This window comes from Canis lupus, chromosome 15 (genome assembly GCF_003254725.2).
Source record: "Canis lupus dingo isolate Sandy chromosome 15, ASM325472v2, whole genome shotgun sequence".
Taxonomy (NCBI): Eukaryota; Metazoa; Chordata; class Mammalia; order Carnivora; family Canidae; genus Canis; species Canis lupus.
This window is the reverse complement of record NC_064257.1, coordinates 12,353,072-12,372,649: the sequence shown is the minus strand read 5'-3', so window position 1 is coordinate 12,372,649 and position 19,578 is coordinate 12,353,072. Positions and strand designations below refer to the sequence as shown.

Below are 19,578 nucleotides of genomic sequence, written 5' to 3'. Positions count from 1 at the left end.
TAAGAGCCAGTGTTTTTTTTTAAAAAATGAAACCCCTAAAAACCCATAATCAAACACCTGGGTGCCCTAAATGGGATGAGGGCAAGGATGTTCTCAAGCAGTATCTTTGCTACAGGTTTTCACTGCCTCCGAACAGAAAATTTTGATGGTTATGAGCCACATCACTTGGCCAGAAAGCAGCAAGGAGGAAGGGGGCAGTTTGAGAGTCAAGCAAGGGTTGGACAGGGAGGTGTGGGGGACAAACCAGGCTTTATCTCTTGTTGGAAAGCAAATCCCAGAACAGGGCAGGCTCCTTCACTACAATCACATCCACACCCACATCCACATCCACATGAAAAGCCTTTATTTATTTATTTTTTAAAAAATATTTAACTTATTTATTCATTAGAGACACAGAGAGAGAGGGAGGCAGAGACACAGGCAGAGGGAGAAGTAGGCTCCATGCAGGGAGCCCGATGCGGGACTCGATCCCGGGACTCCAGGATCACGCCCTGGGCTGAAGGCAGATGCTCAACTGCTGAACCACCCAGGCGTCCCATAAAAAGCCTTTATTAAAATCTCACAGAATTAGTTTGTGGCTACTCTGTTCTTGAGTGGTCTGAAGTTTTCTGGGTGGATCCCTTCCTTTGACACATAAAATACTATATGAGCTACACAACTTATTCACAGTCATTGTCTCATTCCCACCACACCCATTTCACAGATAAATACACTGCTCAAGATTACACTGAGGAAGTAACAGAGCCAAGGACAGAACCTACATCTTTAATCCACAGTACAAGTTATTCTTCTCTATCGTTCTGCCTTGATCCTCTAATTTAGCTTCTGAGGGGAGCCCAGAAGGTGAATTAACACAAAGCATGGAAGGTATCTCGGTATAGGAGTATTGGATCCTCGATGACCTGCCTCTGTCTTCAACCTCGTTTCCTGCTGTCTGCTAACAGGCATGCAATGCTTTCACCATGCCAAACTGAGAGCTTCTAGACCATGCTACGCTCTTCCGTGCCTTCCAAGGTTCACTCATGCTGTTCCCTCAGCCAAGAAGGCCTTGCCCTAGCTGGCCATTCTCCAGGGTCTAGTATAAGCTTCCCTTCCTCTGTAAAGACTTCCTAAGCCCATGTGAATATGCTTGACAACACCCTCTTCCACGTGTCGTTCACTCAGCCCAATGTTTTTACTATCCTCACCTCACGGTCTCATTAGTATTGTGATGTGTGTCTATTTGGTCCACTGGACCAAGTGTCAGTTGAGATCTGTAATCTTTATACCTCCCACCCCTAGCACAGTGCCTGGCTAGGCACATAGTAGGTGCTAAGGAAATCCTTCCTGAATGAGTAAATGGATGAGTTAACGGGTGGAGAAGAAAACATTCCTGAGCAGGGCCCATCCCCATCCTTGATTTTCTGGGAGCATTGCTGTTGTGGAACATGGAGAGAGAAGGTCAGACATTAAAGGGATATAATGAGTAAAAAATTCTTCCCTGTTCTCTCTGGTTCCTTCTCTTTTTATTTTTCTTCTTGCTCTTGGAACAAAAATAAAGAGTACATCATAAGCAAAGCTGTATTTTCTGTTTATTGCCACCAGGTTAATAACAGTAATGGTGCGGGAAGAAAATGAGGTGTTATGTAAAATCCTGCATTGCAGATTTTGCTGCTGATGTAAAGAACTCAATAAAGTGTAACACTTTAATCATAGAGATAAAAATCACACGGCAGCTTCCCACAGGCTCCTGGAGCCTAAGACAAAATGGTTGTGGGGAAATGAGAGATGAGAGAAGAATATTATCAGGCATCAGAAAAATTATGTTTGGGCTTTTGTGTGTGTGGTTTTTTCCTTCGTCTCTAAGAAATGGAATAAGATTTTTCTATCTTCTTTTAAGACATCTTGTATGAATTTCTGTATTCTCTGGAGGCCATGCTCAGATTTCTGGGGGAAGATTTGCTCATTCTTTGTAAAAATTGATTTGTTTAGGGAGAACTGAATTCCTGCCTTTTAGGTGATTCGGTGGCCTTTCAGAAAACAGAGGCTGTCTCTAAAAACGAAAGCAGGATTGGGATGGAGTCAAGAAGGTTGGCGATAGTAAAATCTCTATTTTTATGATGGTCTTGTAATGCAGAGAAAGATCACAGCAGTAGATGGACGCTCTTGTTAAGAATTCAGCCAACCTTCCGAAAATTACCTTCTTGCTTCTGTGCCTTAGTTTTATCCTTCTTCAAACAAGGACCTTCACTAGATGGAAAGAACATTCTAAAGGTTGTTCTAGCTCTGACACTTAACTGTGAGGCTCTGGGCAAAGAGGCCAGTGGCTTGGCTTTTGACACTGGCTGTTGTGGTTCTGAACTACTGCGTCACCACCCAGCTGACCCGTTTCCTCTCTATCACCCCCTTCCCTCCCTTGACACCCAGCTCTGCTCTCGACCCTGCAGCCAGAGTGATCAATTTGCAATAAGAGAAAACTATACGTACACCCTGGAGCGAGACTAGGGTAAATGCCAGCAGGAAGACCAAAGGGCAGCAGCATGTTTAAAGAGGTTACTGAAAAGCAAGGTAGCCAGTGTACCTGGAGCAGAATTAGCAGAGCAATGCCAAGCGAGAGTGCAGGGCCAGGTGGGGTGGGTCTCAGAGCCACTGCAAGGGCTTCCCTGTCCCCAGATGAGGCAGTGGGAGTGCAGCTGATGTTCGCAGACAGGAGACATTGCTATAAGGCAGCATGAGCATAGGTCATGAAAAGAGAAGAGTTTTGGAACTAAAGATCTAGGCTCAAACCCTGTGTGACAGGCTGTGTGACATTGGAGGAGTCACTTCATTTCTCCAAGTCTCTGTTTCCTTGTCAGCAAACAGGAGGTTATGATAAGATCATTCCTCTTACAGGGTTGATGAGGGTTCGGTGGGTTAGTGTGTGTCCAGGTGCCTGAAACGTGGTAGGCGCTCAGGGATTTCTTTTCATTCCATAATAATTATTTCAGGTGACACCACAAACAATATTCTAGGGCTGCACTGTCTAATACAGTAGTCACATGTGGGTGCCTTGGACTTTTTTTTTTTTAAAGATTTGTTTATTTATTTATTTATGATAGACATAGAGAGAGAGAGAGAGGCAGAGACACAGGCAGAGGGAGAAGCAGGCTCCATGCACCGGAGCCCGACGTGGGATTCAATCCCGGGTCTCCAGGATCGCGCCCTGGGCCAAAGGCAGGCGCTAAACCGCTGCACCACCCGGGGATCCCCTGCCTTGGACTTTAGAACATAGATCCATACACGACTATACTTGGACAAACACATATGATTCCATACACACAAACACATATACACAGACAAAACTACAAAAACTGAGTGTTCAGGTTAGCGACAATATGTTTCATTACTGAGGAAAAATAAATCTGACCCTTGACTCTGAGCCAATTCAGTGAGCGTTCAAAAAATCAGGTCCTGTGCTAAACACACTGGACGTTATATCACTACGTCCTTACAAGGACCCTCTTAGGAGATATTATCCTCAGCTTGTTGATTCGGACACTGAGGCCCAGAGTGACTGAGTAACTTGACTGTAGTCACAGAGCCTATAAGCAGCAGGACAGGACTTGCTTCCTGAGAGACAATACTGCTTCTTAAAGGATATTTCAGAGACAAAGGGCTTGCAGGGCAAAGTCACCACGCAGTCTTTACAGTCTTTGTTAAAGATGAGGATGTTGGGAACTGCCTGGGGAGTATTTGGGGATGAGTCACAGAAACTGTACAATTCAATAAAATCAGTTCCTCAAGGCTTTCAGCCTAGCTCTCTTGACGTATGGAATGTGGCAGTGTCCCATCTACAAGGGACCAGCTCAAATCTTCAGGAAAGTTCTGAAAGCCAAATGAATGGGTAAAGAAGACATTGTCCAAGCCATCTAGAACAGGGGTCTCTTTGTAGTTCACTTTCCTCTCTTACTTTATGGTCAACCACTGCATGGTGAAAGGTGTCCAGGGTAGGCGAGGGGGTCGCTGTGAGAGCCAATGTGATTGAGCAGTTCTGACTTGGTGACTTATCTGTGAAAAGAGATGTAAGCACAACTAGAGAGCCAGAGAGAGAGATGGATGGATGGATGGATGGATGGATGGATGGTCGGGTGGACAGACAGGCCACTAGACAGGCACCAAGCTAGAAACATGAAACTAGCAGCTTCTATTTTAGCTTTTTGTGTGCTTCTACTACACTCAGGTCCTCTAGAAGGATGGTATTGTTTCTGATTTATTGTAAACTCCCCCTCTTACCAGATAGACAGCCAGGCGCCCAGCCTAGACTAGATACTTGATGAATGTTGCTTTAAAACAACAACAACAACAAAAACAAACAAACAAAAAAACCCACCCCACCAACACAGAATGTAACGCCTGAGAGGGAAATCACTAGACGACAATAATCCTTCACATTTGTACAGTAGTTTATGGTATATAAAAAGATTTCACATGCAATATCAGCCTTAATTCCCAGTCCAACTTTTTGAGGCTGGCATTATGATCCTCATTTTATTGATGAGGGACCTCTGTCCCAGCGTGGTGAGTTGTCTTGCTTAGGGTTATACGGGGAAGCGGAGGGCCCAAAGGGACAGGCAGGTTGGAGAGAGGCAGAGACTGATAACGAGATATAGGCAGAGACAAGACAGAGGAGACCAAGGCATGGGTCTGTGACGGAGAGAAGTGGAGGTGGACGGACCGAGGAGGAGCTCTCCCCCTTCCACTCATCCCCTCTGCGTGGCTGGAGGAACTTTCCTGAGCACAGGTCTGACCCTGGCAGGTCTCTACTCTATAAAGCGCTGCTGCTTCTCTTAAAGGCTTCAGGATAATGATCTACTGCGAGGAGCCTTCCTACCCACTTCTCTGGCCTTCTCTCTTATCACTTTTCTAGAGCATTATTCTCTCTTGTCCCAGGACCCTCTTCAAGCCCTAGGGGTGCCGGGCTATTTTCAGGACTGTGGGCTTTTCTCCTGATCTTCCCCTGCTTGCGGACGCCTGGCCAGAACCTGCCGATCCCCTAAGCCTCAACATTACCATCGCTTCCCTTAGGGAGCCTTTCCTGACCACCTCCCAGCCTGACTTCATTTTCTGTCCTTCTAGGTCACCCTCTTCTTTATTACAATGAAGTAGGACAAACCCAACCTTGGAAATAAGAGATGTGGATTTAAATCCTGTTCACCCACCTATCGGTTGCAGGACTTGGGGCAAGTCATGGACCTGCTTAGCCTTGCTTTTCTCATCTCTGCAAGAAACCTGATAGCATCTGCCCCCAGGATTATTTCGGGATTAGGGATAATGTAAGAAAATGCCTGGCATAGAGTGCTTGCCGATAACCTGCCTTTCCCATTGGACTGTGGGCTGCCTGAGGGTGGAGGCTGGGCCCACCTGCTCTCCCCATCCCAGTGCCCAGTGCCTCACCCAGACTGGGCTTGCTGACTCCTTCCCACCCACACTAAGGCCCCTGGGCAGGATGTGCTTGCAGGTGCCAGAGGCACAGCCTATGGTCATCCCATAGAACCGCGGAGGTGGGGGAGAAGGACAGCTGCAGAGGTGGGGGTGCACCCTGAGGGGGAGGTGACCCAGACCTATACAAGGTTTGTGTTGCATGTTTGGGTTTCATGTATTTTGAAGATAAAAGATGATGTTTAAAAAACATTAAAAGGCTGCTTTGTTTCCTCACCTCCAAACCTCCAGAGCAACTATGTTTCGTTTTGACTGTCATGAAGCATGTTTAGGGAGAAAGTGCCATACTTTCTTGTCCTTCCCCAGTTTTCTTCATTTCCTTCCAACTTATTTTCCCAGTGGATTCGGATTCCTTGTCATTCTCTTCCTTCCTTCCTCTCCTTCCTCCCACCACCGTCCCTCCCGGCTGGGCCCATTCTCTACCCCAGGAAACCAGCTTCTGGAAGATGAGGACCTACTCCTTTCCCCTTCACTCGTGCATGCACACATGGAATCTGGAAGAAAGGGGGCATCAAATGCAAGTAAACAGCCTCAGCATGCTTGAGGACAAGAAACCAGCCCACAGCAGAGATGCAGGGGCTGGCCAGCACATTGATCCTCCTCCCTGACTGCCAGAGCAGCACCCCCACCCCTCCCCGGCCATAAACACCCGCTAGGGGTTGGGCCAGAGCCTTCATTGAGATTCTGTTCACAGGGGAGCACCCACTGCCCAGCCTGCCCAGCTCTGTCAGGTGCCCTGATAGCTATGTGAAAAGTGACAATTGCCTGGGCCTCTGGCAGCCTGACAAATGGCTTAGAAGCAGGCCTGAGGCTCCCTGGCGGAGGCCCAGGGCTGCTGCGAGCTTCAGTGAAAGGTGGGAGGGAAGGGAATCTCCTGTCAGAGGGCCTGACTTCAAGGCCGGGAGCAGAGAGAGCAAGAAAGAGCAGGGGAGGGGAAGAGAGTCATAAGGAAGGACCTCAGGCTTCCCGGTGCCCCCCTTCCCCATGGGTAGAGAGCTGTAGGGATTGAGTTCACATTCCAGGGACAAGTGCTGTCTATAGGACGGTAGGGACAACGCATTTGTTTCTCCACCCATAAAATGGGGACAACAATATTATCTAACCGTGGTGAGAACTAACAAATACAAATACACACACATATGTGTTCTAAGCCAGCAATCCTTACTATTTCATGAGAATGAAATATCGTCCTCATTTAAAAGATAAAGTTTCAGAGAGAATGCCTCACTTGCCCAAGGTCACAAGCTAAATAAGGGAATGGATTTAAAACCAATCTGCAAGCCTGCAAAACATATGCCCTTCATCAGTAGGCCATATTATAGATGGGCATTCTGTGTGCTTCTTTGTCTCCATGTATTATCTCTACTGATATAAAGGAAATAAGATTTTTTTTTTTTGGACTCCCTGGTCAGAAAGAAGCAAACACAAACTCAAGATAAAAATCAATCCCCTTATTTTTAAAGTTTAAGTGCTGCAACATTCCACGATGGGGAAAAGAAAAATACACAGCGAGGCTCAGAAATGGGGGGAGCTCTCTGGGCCCTGGGAGGCTGAGAAGGGGGAGGAAGTGAGAGCTAGAGGATTGAAGGCTGCAAAAGCAGAGGCTGGGATGGCCGCTGGCTCCACCCACTGCCAGAGAGCTTGAGGGCCTGCTGCTAGGCAAGGGTGGCTGCTCTTTGTGGGGATCAGCGGCTTGCTTGGACAGGACAGAACCACGTTCATTAATTCATTCAACAAATACTCACAGAGCACCTATGTGCCTCCCACCCTGCGCTGCATGCTTGCATAAAGAGAAATAAGCCCCAGTTCCTGCAGCAGGGGGTTGCACCATCAGGCAGGACAGAGGGAGAAATCAGGCAGCTCCAATGCAGGATGGTGAGGGTCGTGACAGAGGCCCCCGAGGCCCGAGGGCAAGGGGGCAGAGGAGGGCACGGACCCCTGGGGGTGGCCGGGACACAGAGGGCTCCCTGGAGAAGTGGGGTCTACATGGTGAGGGCAGGACCCACTGGGTTACATAGATGAAGGTGAGGCCAGGCAGGGGGCTCTAACCCTACGAGGCTCAGAGCCGAGGTCTGCACATGGTGGCTGGTCGAAGATGAAAGTCACAGTCCTTGAAATCCTATAACCCAGAAACAGGGACCATTAGCAATTTCCCCCCAATGCAGACAAACCTAAGGATAGCTTCTGGCTGAATAGACGGCTAAAGGAAAAGCTTTTATAAAAGCAGAATATACTATAAATATTTTGTTTGCAGAGGTATTGAATTCAATTCTTCTTGAGTTTAATAGAACTTAAAAGAATCATCTTCACAAAACAAACAAACAAACAAACAAACAAACAAGACAGCCTTGTTTCCTCATAAGAGACATTATTTCCTAAAAGATATTTCTAAGGTTAAAAAAAAGAAAGAAATGATGAGAAATATTAAGAGGTTGAAGCCATTCTGGCTTTTTTAAACTACAGGTTTGAATTTTAGTAGAAACACTAAAGAGGGAAGAGGGAGGTTAGACACTTACCAAAGATCACACAGCTAGTCTGTGGTGCAGAAGGAACATGAACTCAGATACAGCTGATTCTTTCTATTATGTTCTTTGCTTCCTGAAGCCAACTTCCTTGTTTTAAAGATCAGAAACTGAGATCCAGAAAGGGTGACCGACTTCCCTAAAGTCATATTTTGATTGGGCAACAAGGAAATTTTGGTGGATCAGATCCTTGCTCTTCACTGTTCTCTCTTCCCTGTGACAAGGGGTCTCCTGCTGTCATTTGCTTATCTGAGAATCCAAGAGGAGTATACGTATATCCCCGCCTCGCTGACTTTGGCCTTGGCCTTGGGACGTGCTTTGGCCAATGGGATGTGAACAGTCATCACATTTGCCACTTCTGCGTGGACACTTTGGATGGGATTTGCATGTCTGCCCTTCGCCATGAAAGTGGCCAATCCTAGATGGGGAAACACTTTCAGCCAGGGCCGCAGATGAGAAGCAGGTGGAGCTGTGCACAGCCCGTGGAGCTGGGGCTGACGAGAGTGTGGCACGAGCAAGGAAGAAACGTTGGCCGTGATAAGCTACCAAGCTCTTGAGGTTGTTACCACAGCAAAGCTGATGCATAGAGCACAGTGTCTTGCAGAAATCTGTTTTTCTCATGCTCAAAGTCACTTTCAATGGTGCAATAATTATGAATGCAGGCCATGAGGGTAAGGGCTGTGTTTGTGAACATTTTAAGCACTAAATGAATAAGAAATAATTAGAGAAGGAGTTGAAGAGGATATGGTACAGGAGGAAAAAAGTATCTGCGGTCCAGATTTCCAAGGTGTCTAAGGTCCGGATTTCCAAGGTCCCCTTCTGATGAAAAGAAACTGGTGCTAGAAGCCCACTCTTTTGGCCAAGAGACAGATGAGTCAGACGTGGCGGTTTCCTTCTCGCACTCCTGCCACATGAAGAGCCATTGGCACGGACTATAAGACATGCGTACCCACAGGCACCTAGTTCTTTTTCTTTCTTTCTTTTTTTTCAGGCACCTAGTTCTGAAACAGAAGATGCTATGGAAAAAGATGCAGTAAATGCCCCCAAATGAATCTATGCCACCAAATCACTGTGTGACCTTGAGGAGGTCATTTTCCTTTTGGCATCACTTTTCTCATTTGTAAAATGAAGAAGCTGAATGAGAATCTCTCATTTTCCTTCTGGCTCCGACATGCTATGATTTGATTGCCTCAAACTCATTAGTCCCAACTGGCTTGAATGGGACCCAGTAGTATTGAGGATAATCATAGGAATCCATCAAAACGTAGCCCAAAGAAGGTAATCTTGAGACTAGAGTGAGATAACTTAGGGAAAGTGCTTTGCATTCGGCGAAGGGCTCTGTTGTGTGATTTTTCATGGAAAAGAGGTGGGCAAATGTGCCCCTTGTCTCCTAACTTGCCTTTTGCCAGCAGCCTTCCCCCAACTTGTAACTTCTAGCAACCTTTCAGGCCATCCTACCTCACCCTCTTTTCTCTCTTCAGAAAGAAAAGTAGCTCTAACCCAAAGGAGGCTGGGATGACACAGTGTAGGACATCAGTCATGTGCTGGGGGAGGGCAGAGAGCAGAGAGGAGAAACCAGACCTCAGAATTCAACAGATCAGGGTTGGAATCCCCATGTCTCTTTTTGCTCATATATAAAATGGGGGTGACTCTTACTTAGCATGGTTGTTCTCAGGATTAAATGATATAAAAAAGCTATGGGCACACATAGCACTCATTTACCCCTGGACAAGGACAACAGGCTTCCTGGAAGTGGTGGCGTGAAGACAAAGCTGAGTGCTGTATAGAATCTTGAGAGCTGAGCGGAGAGGAGGGGCAATCGTTCATAGAGAGGAATGTGTGGGGCGAAGGTTGGGGATGAGTCCCTGTGTACTGAGGGAGGCTGGTGGTTGTGAATGTGGGGAGTCGTGTCCTTTAGTAAAGAAGGAACAGGCAGAAGAGTAGAAGTTTCATGGAAGGGACATAGAGAAAGGAGTCTAAAGCTTTAAAGGTGGAGGCTCTTAATCCAGTAGGTAGTGGGGATCCCTGAAAGGCTTTAGGAAATTATGCTTTAGGAAGTTGTGACTATGCTGGTGCATCTTGGGAGAGAAGCTGCAACCCCACCCAAACCAAGGTGTGGGGAGGGAAAGAGATTGTCACCACCCCAGAGGAGCTCTGTTGCGGTGCTCCTCTGACATAGAAATCTGAGCCTTGGGGAAAACATCAGACTCCAGCTTGAATTAAAACAGATGTGATTATGGTAGAAAAAATGTCTTCAAGACTTTAAAAGTTCAATTTCCTTCCTTTTAATCTTTCAAGAGAATCACCAGTTTTAAACCCAAGACACTGAAAATCCTACGTAATAAAATGAATCCAGAACTCCATTTGCTGATCAGACCTGAGTTAGATTGCTTTTATTACTTGCTTTTCTTTCAGTAACCTGAAGCTCACAACGCCAGTGGGGCCACGGTGGGCCCAAAGGTTTGGTCCTACCATAGGTTATGCCCTTGCTACTCAGAACAGTCCTCGAACTAAAAACATCAGCATTACCTGGTAGCTTCTTAAAAATGCAGATTCTCAGATCCCACTCTGGACCTTCTGATCAGAATTTGAATAGTAATGAGATACCCAGGTGTATCCTGCACATTAAGGTTTGAGAGGCACTGAGTTACACCAGGCCTTCAGATTGCAGGAATTCTTTACAACCAGAGGAGGTCAGAGTTGGTCCAACCTCTTCATTGAAGTAACCAGGACTTAAGATCCGGAGAGAGGCAAGAACTGTGTTTTCCAAGGTTACACAAGTAGTAAGTATGATTGGTATGGTAAGGTTAATAACGGTAGACCATGGAATATAATAAAAAAATAACTCTCTATAGCTAGCTGGAGATGAAGTACAGTACATCGCAAGCGACTGCAGTTTTGGAGTCAACTCTATGTGCAAGATGTACAACCCAGGCAGGCCAAATTATTTCATCTTTCTGAGCCTCATTTTCCCCTTTTGAGCAAGTGGGAACTTTAAGATCCTCTTGATAAGGATGTGACGGTTAAGTGAAAAGATGCATGTGGAATACTTACCACAGTCCGGTGCTCACTAGATAGTAACTGTGAGATTTCAGAGATGCAGCCAGAACCCAACGCTTCAGAATCCTACCTACTGTCTTTTCTCCTAATCACAGAGTCAATCCAAGTCTTACTAATGGGCATGGTTTTCTAATGTAATAGGAGTTCCCTCTGCAGGATGGATAGCCCCTTCTGTGTGTCCACGTACCTCTGAGCTCTTTCATCTCCTGGCATTTACACACACCTACAATGGCTGGATCTCTTCTCTGTCTTCCCCACTAGAACACATCTTGCCTTAGAACAGGTACTGTGGCTTTTATCTCTGTCTCCCCAGAGCACATCATAGTAGATGTACTGGCACATGGAAGGAGTGAGGGATGGAAGAGAGGTGGGAAGAAAGAGAGAAGGAGGAAGGAAAGGAGGGAAAGAGGGAGGGAGCTGGGAAGATGTTGGGTGTTGGAAGGCAACCATTTTACAGCATGATGGATTCATTCAGAGAAATAGCTTGACAGTACAGAATTCATCTTTTTATGACTGTGACAACACTAATACATTTATTTCCCTTCTGAAATTAACTTTCTAATATTAAGAAAGGTCAAGATGAACTGCAGCAAAATGAGACATTTTGTCATTTTTAACAAATTATACCAAAGCAGACTGTCAGATTAAAGGGGTCACCGTTTTGAGGTCTAAACGCTGGTGCTGATTGCATAATCAGAACTAATGCTTGTCTTTCTCACCTTTCCCTGCTCACAGACCTCTAATGGCTCCCTTTGGCCCAAATGATAAAATTCAAATATCTCGGCCTGGTGTTCTGAGGCCCTTGAGAGTCTGATCACTTCTTAAAAAATCCATTCCTTCCCCAAAAGGACATTCTAACCAGCCAGACCCACCTTCTTCCTACTATTCTCTTCCCCTATTGACTTTGCCCATGTGATGCCTCTTGTCTTAACTGCCATCTCTCCCACTGGACGTTCAGAGAGTCTCTCTGTCCTTTCTCTGCCCTACCCATCCAACCCGCTGCCTGGCCCCTTGTTCCTCAGGACTTGGCTTGCTCTGGTCTGAGCCTGCCACGTCTGATCTTTTAGCCTTGAGTTGGCCTTGACCATGGCTTGGATGCGGAGTTCCCTCTGCCTCACCCACAGTTTGCTCTACTCTACCTGGAGGTATTTGGGGAAGCCTTGGAGGTCTATGAGAGGACACTGAGTGTGGGTGATCTGTTTAAGGGAAAAAAGAAAGAAAAGAGCCCTAACCCTCTGCCCTGTTCATTCTGCTCCCATCATCCTTTGATCCATCCATTTGTGAACTCGGCCCTGGGCCAGAAGGGGGACATCTGGACTCAGAAGAATGAAAATTAATCCCTGACTCTATCTTTTGGGAAAATTACTTAATAACTGTAGTCTTTAGTTTCCCCATTTGCAAAACAAAACACATAATCCCTACCTCACAGCATTACAGCAAGCATCCTATGAATGCTTGTATGTGATGGTGTTCTGAAAGCTATACATCTCTGTGACATATTAGTAAAAATAATTATGACAAGACTCATGTGCTAGTGACTCATCCCAAGGGCCTACAGTGCATGTGCTCCAATCTGGTAGAGGTCACAGGGGCCTGAGTTTGAGTCCCAGCTCTACAGTATTGTCTCAGTGTGCAACCTTGGGCATGCCGGTTCCCTGCCCTGGGCTTATGTCTTCTCTCTCTATTCTCTTTCTATGGAAGATTAATTTGGAGCACCTCTTAAGATATTCCAGCTTGAGGTTCTCTGGTTCCATATAGAGTTCTCCAAGAAGCCAGAATTAAGTTACTGATTCAAGGTTAAAAGTGACCGCATTGGAATCAGCCAGCCCCATTCAAGATCCCAACTCCTAATTTACCTGGCATGTTCAAACCATGGAGTCCATTCTGGAATTCTTAAAGCAAGTGCTCCATATAGTGGTTGGGAGAGGGGCAGGGTATCCAAAGTAATGGCATAAACCTGGTATTCCATTTACAATGTCAACTAAATCTAAATACAGTGGAGATAATTCTGAACATTTGCTACTAAAAGAGGTGTCATCATATTAAAAAAAAAAAAAGCTAAATCAATAGAACTCCTCTTTTCTAGGTTTGCTGTTTACATGTCTTTTAAACATGAAAGAGGACACCCCCCTACCGAGAAACGTTGAGTGTCCTGCTAGCTGCTCACCCCACACTGCACTGTGGAAGTGGGCCCTGGGGTCACGCAGAGCTGGCTTCCATTTCCAGCTCTGCGCCCGCCCGAAGTATGACCTTGCAGGTTCTAACCGCTTTTCATTTGTTCCTTCTTGAGACTGACATTTTACTGATGTGTTAGGTATTGTGCCCTGGGCGAGAGAATGCAGAGGTGACAGAGATATAGTTTTATCCTTCAAGGAGTTCACAGCTGAGTAGAGAAAACAAGCACATAAACCAATCTGCGTGATGTGGAGTGATAAATGTGTGCGCCAGGGGAGACTGCGCTCAGGTGGGGAGTTGTGGGGGGTCGTGCATGCTGAGCCTTACTTTTCTCACCCGAGAAACAGGGATAATGATGCCCATTTCCTATGGATTAGATGAGGCAATGCTGAGCACTTAATAGATGCTCAATAAGTATCAGCACCTTCCCCCTTTCCTACTCCCACTCCCACACCCGGGTGCTGAGAGGCTGTTTTCATCTGCCCCACCTGCTCCAGAAGATCCAGTCACATAGCAAAGATGTCTCTTAAAGAATGTGCCTTAGCAGCTGGAGGATTTTTCAAGGTCACAGCTGGAGCTAAACTCTAACAGGAAAGAAACTGTCCATTTGTAACTGAGAGTCAACTTTTCTGACTGCTGAGTGTGTGCTGGTTGTGCCAGGAGTGTAAAGAGCTTTGGCTTTGACAGGCCCTGTGGGCACAGCCAGAAAGGGGCCATTTCTGTTGAACGGGCTTATCTGCTAATCAGTGTCCAAACTCCACCTTCCAGTGAGACCCTGTCCAGAGTCTCAGCTGGTGAAACCTGCTCTGAGCCACACCCGGGGTCTGGAATTCTCCAGGAGACAGTTCCTGAGGGTTACGTTCCCTGATATTATTCACTTTAGAATCATCCTTGCTGTCGTCACACCTTAGGGATTATAGTGAGTTCCCCCTCCCCAACACACACACACACACACACACACACACACACACACACACACACGGTGCCCATACTCACACTGTAGGAATGACACAAATCCTCTTGCCTTCTGAATTCACCCAGAATGGATTAGAACAGACAAATATGGGAAGCCCTCAGAGAGAAAGGATCCCACCCCTGGAATTGAGCTTACTGTCCCTCAATGAAAGGTATTAGTGCAGCTGAAGAAAGACTCACAGAAGGGAGTTGGGCGGTGGTCAGAGAAGCCAAGATGAGGGCCGAGGCCTGCTCCCTGTCTTTTACAAGACCTACTTGCAATGCTATTTCAATAAACAGAGCTATGGCTATTTTTAAAATAATACAGCTTGAAGATGGTGATAGTGTTCTGAAATTAACCTTGAAATCGAGAAATTCACATTGAAATATCAGCTACTGTACACTACCAGATATGAGCTTATGATAAGAATACATGCTAACATTTATTGAGTGCTTATAGTTTACCAGACTTAGAAAATCCTACACCAAGTGCAGTGTCATTTTTCAATCCTTACAAGGGCATGATTTGAGGTTTGCTCTGGGGAAGTGGGGTCCCTGTCATGCTTACCAAGAGGACAAGGAATTGGCAGACTGCCTAGGATGTTAGGAGTCTGGATTTTGGCACGTCTGAGATAGGGGTTCTGAGAAGAGGGGAGTAGAGGTACAGTGGATGGGTGGTTGCATGCAAAGACAGACAGAAGGACAGCTGGTCAGAAGATCGATGCATAGACGGCTATCAACGCACCCCAGTTGCCTTCTATAATGTGGGCTGGGCTGGCTTCCTCAGGCTCCAGTCCTAGGGGTTGGCCAGCACCAAGTAGCTGCCTTGGGAGTTTGGTTCTATTTTACAAAATGAAGTCCCTCCTTACATCTGGGTGGCCAGGTCCCCTCCTCCTTCCATAACATTTTTTTTTTTCAAATTTTAAACTTAAAATATACTTGTAGAAAATTGCTGGGAAATTAAAAAAAAAAAAAAAAAAAAAAGCAGAGATGAAGGAAACAACCCTTGTGCCCAGAAATGCCACTATTAACATCTACTTCATATCCATTCTTTTGTGTATGTTTTAAACCTAGTTGTTATATGTCTTAACATATAATACATAAGCAACTTTGTCTTCTGCTTCTTTTCACTTAAAATTATAGCATAAGCATTTTTACAATATTGTAAACTCCTCATAAACATCCATTATATGAATGTATCGTGATTCATTTAATCAGTTTCCCACTGTTTCCCACTGTGAAGGCATTTAGATTTTTTTCTCAGTTTTTCACCATTTATAAGTAATATGGACTTTTTTGGCATAAATCCTTATTCAGACTTCAAATTATTTTAGTCTAGGTTTGTAGTACTACAATTGCTGGCTAAAAGCTACAAACAAAACAATATATTTTAAGCCCCAGAAAGTCATAGTAACACGTTTTTCTCTCCCTTTTGAATTCCAAGTCATTTCCAGTCCCTGATAGAGAACCTCCTGGATTTCAGGATGAAGTCCAAGCTTCCTGGGGTAGCACACCAGGCTCTATGAGCGGTCTCGGCCTACCACCTTGCCTTACTTCCCCCCTTCTCCACATGCTCCCCTCAGTCCAGCACCCCGAACTCCTTAGAATTCTGAGTGTAGTCGCCTGTCTGACACACGTGCGCTCACACATGCTGCTCCCTCTGCCTGTAACGCTCCCCAGTCTGTCTAAACAACTCCTAGTCTTCCTTTAAAACTCACCTCCGAGTCACCTTCCCCAGCAAGCCTTGCCTGACCCCAAGTCCAGTAGACATGACCTGCTTCTCCCACAAAGCATCCAGACTCCTTGCCTGTCATGATGCTTACCACCTGTCCTGCCATCATTGGTTTACTGAGTCAGGAGCTCTAGACCAGGGGTTTGCAAGCTTCCTCTGGCCATGGAATCCTTTATTCAGACACATCTTTCATACTGATAAAGGTTAACCTCTGTTGAGAATATATGTGCTCTGCAAAGTGCCTTCAGCAAGTCCCAGAAATCGGTTTGGTTAATCCTCACAACGACCTCTTACAAATGAGGATGCAGATGCTGGGGAAGGGAAGGGAAGGGTCCTGCCCAAGATAACAAAGCTAGCAGGTATTGAAATGAGATTCAAACCCGGGCCTGAACCTGAGCTCTTAATCACAAAATTATACTGCTCCTGTTAAAATGAAGAGGAGCCACATGGGAGGGAGGGGGTCCTCAGACCTCTTGCCATTTTTCCAAAAACAGTTTGAAAACCCCTGCTCTACTCTGCATCATCAGTTCCTTGAGGGAAGTGACTATTTCCTATTTGCCTTTCTATTCTAATATATAGCGCCTGGGCTGTGAAAATGTTTATTGAATGGATAAATGAAAAATCTTTTTCTTTCAAAGATGACGGGGAAGTTACTCTTTTATCTTTATGCTTTACTAGCCTTGAAGTGAAAGCGAGCAATGCGAACCTAGAGGGACTTGCTGAGCGGGAGAGCACCAAGGCTCATTGGCCAGGCGGCCAGGCTGTGTCCAGGCCGATAAGACTTCCCACACCAGACACTGGGGACGGGTATGGGGCTTGGGGGGTGGGCATTAGAACTTCTGGAAGATGGGGCAATTTCTTGATGAAAGGTTAAACAGTGGAAGCAGTGATTAGTTTGGTCCTTTTCATCAGAATTCAGCTCTCTCCACCACGGTAAATAATGGACTAATTAGGCATCTGGCTTACTTGATTTCCCATGGCTAAGGCCAATTTCTGAAATGCAATATGCTATTTGATGTAGCAGCATGAATTCCTCCTGGGCTCCAGAGCCTCCCAACAGCAACAGCCAAAAATAACTCTCGGAGAAGTTCCCCACACATTGAACACAACACCTTAAATGTGACTTGTACTCTGCTATAGGCTGGATAGGCTGAGAGCCTAACGGGGTAACAGGCTTATGCTGATCCCAACTGGTTCAAACCAGAGGCCCGGAAGGGGAGGAGTTTACTGGGGTGGGGGGGGGCAGCGGTGAGAAACGGATAGGATGGGTTAATGGGAAAAGCCCCTGGACGAGATGAGCTGGGGCTATACTGGACTGGTTGGGTAAGGGAAAAGATGTTATCCCAGGACTATCCACAGAGACTCCTTTTTAGCTCATTGTGGCCAGATAATTGGATGACCGTGGCATAGGGAAAATGGGGAAGCGAGCTTGGTCTAACTTAGGAACGAGGGTAAGTTGAACAGACACCAGTAGCAGAGAGAGAGTAAAGAGAATTTTAGAATTTGTGGATTTGCGATGGAGATCCTACATGGCTCGATTCTAACATTCTAGAATTTCTGAATTTGTGAGCTTGAGAAAAAATTCCTTATGTGGGAGCTCTTGGTGACAAGGGATCAGCAAGGGCAAAAGATGAAGGAAAGAAGATGAGTCAGTGGAAATGCAGAACAATGAGAGAGAAGTGCGGGGGATGGGGGTTTGAAAGCCTAGGGTGCCATGGATTTCTCTGGGCTGCTTCAGTGCCATCCTGCTGGCAAACAACGTGTCAGATGAGGGGGCCAACAAGATTTCCCCAAACACTCATCAACAGCCTACTAAGTGTGGGTCCCTACCAGGGGATGGAGGTAGAAGCTGAAAAAGACAGAGCTTCTGTCCTTGAGAAGCTCAGTCTAAAGGAGGCAGGGAAACAACCCCCCACCTGGAGAGACGGCTTTTTAATCAATGCTTAAGAGGTCCTCTTTGAGCTGCCAGTGAGTGGCCAGACCTGCCCAGGGAAGCAGAGAGGTAGATCCTTGGCTCTGAGGGGGTTTGCAATTTAACTGAAGAAATGGAAACCAGAGGACATCAGGGGAGATGCTGCTATGGCACCACGGCCCCCAACTACACTCCATGCATGTTTATGGAATAAACCCACTAGATGGAAGAAGCTGGGTCTGCTAATAGAAGAACAAAGCAACAAAATGCTCTGTGGGCCAAAGGGTTCAAGGAAATCTTAGAGAAGGTGGGCCTGGAGGTGCGTTCTGGAGATTAAGTAGAATTTGGAGAATGACTTCGTGTGTCTCTTGACTCAGCAAATTCTCGTCCCTCTTTCAGAACTCTGTTCACACGTTAATTCTAGGTCTTGGTGAGTGCATTTCTTCTTTCTTGCCTGTCTTTCCTCTCTCTCTCACCCAAAATGCATCCACGGAAGGTCTGTGCCCTGCACTGGGTGTCAGGGATCAGAGATGACAAAGGTGAAGTCTAAGACCTCCGTGGGATCCCAGTCTGTGGGAGGGTACAGGAGCTGGGGAGAGCTGGGTCAGTGAGGTAGGTGCTTGTAATGGCCAAATGCATAAAATATTAGTGGCTCCATTTCTCACATATTAAAGGCTATTTATAGCCATATGATCTCATCCTGAGAGAAATCCCATGGGACCGACATCCCAGTTGCCCAAATCGCCAAATAGGGAAAAATAAGACACAGAGTTTAGTTGGCCTGACTCAAAGGGAAGCTTCTGGAAGCTTTGCTGACCTTCATGCAGTTGAAACAATATGTATCTAGTTAGTCAATGAGAGGTATCCAGAGTCTTTCAGGATGAAAAGATGTTAGAAAAATTGAAGGAAAAATGAACTTGACAGGAGCCTTGCTCTGAAGTGGGAGATCCATCTCTCCGCTCGGCTTGCTTACCAAAGTTATAATAATCCAGAGAGTTAGAAAGACCACGGCTTTTATCACAGGTGGGAGAAGTCGGTCTTTAAAAAAGTAACAACTTGTCTTAAAATTTCTAAAAGTTTCAAAACCATCTCAAACTATTGTAGGAAAAACTGTAAACATTTCATGAACCCGAAACACCCTATGTTCTCCGAGCCCGCTGTGCAGTATTACGTTTACCTTTAGTCTTTGCTTCCATATTGAACCTTCCCCTGGTGGCTATTTACTGACTTACTGGGCCGTGTTGGTAGGAGTGGAAAAATATTCGAGTGGACCTAAATGTGTGACCTGCGGCTGTGGTGTGAGTGCATTTAGCCTATTCCTCGTGAAACCTCTGGCGGCTGGCTGCAGTCTGCACATTTCAACAGGGCATTCCTCTCCACCCGACCCAGGGCAAACATCCCTCTTCACCTTATAAAACACTTAAGGTCACACACATCAGGCCTTTCTCCAACCTCTGGGTAAGCAGGTCAGGGCTTATTCTCCCCTTCTAGCACATGGGCACACTGAGGCCTAGGACAGGAACATTTATGGGACATCTGCATGTGCTAAGCACCCTCCTAGGCATTCACTCCAGGCTGTCCTTCACTGGCAGACTTCTGTCCCTTGTCGTGGAAATCCTGCCCATCAGGGGAGTCTTCACAACTGCAAAATGATGCAGAGATGCAGATGGTTGGAGCCAAATGGGGCTCATGGAGTCATCCTTCAACCCCTACAATGTACAGACTGGGGTGTGGTGAGGCAGGAATGAAAGGCCCAGAGAGGGGAA

General features: G+C 46.1%; 1 protein-coding gene and 1 long non-coding RNA gene across 15 annotated transcripts in view; both read right to left on the bottom strand.

Moving 5' to 3' along the window:
* Nucleotides 1-19,578, bottom strand: part of LOC112642495 (BEN domain-containing protein 5) — a 1,368,880-nt gene that overhangs the window by 71,336 nt on the left and 1,277,966 nt on the right. The window lies entirely within an intron of this gene.
* Nucleotides 6,894-8,475, bottom strand: LOC118350753 (uncharacterized). The gene is made up of 2 exons (XR_004805148.2): nucleotides 7,974-8,475; nucleotides 6,894-7,576 (listed from the first exon to the last, which is right to left on the bottom strand). It is a non-coding gene; the product is annotated as an uncharacterized LOC118350753 (long non-coding RNA).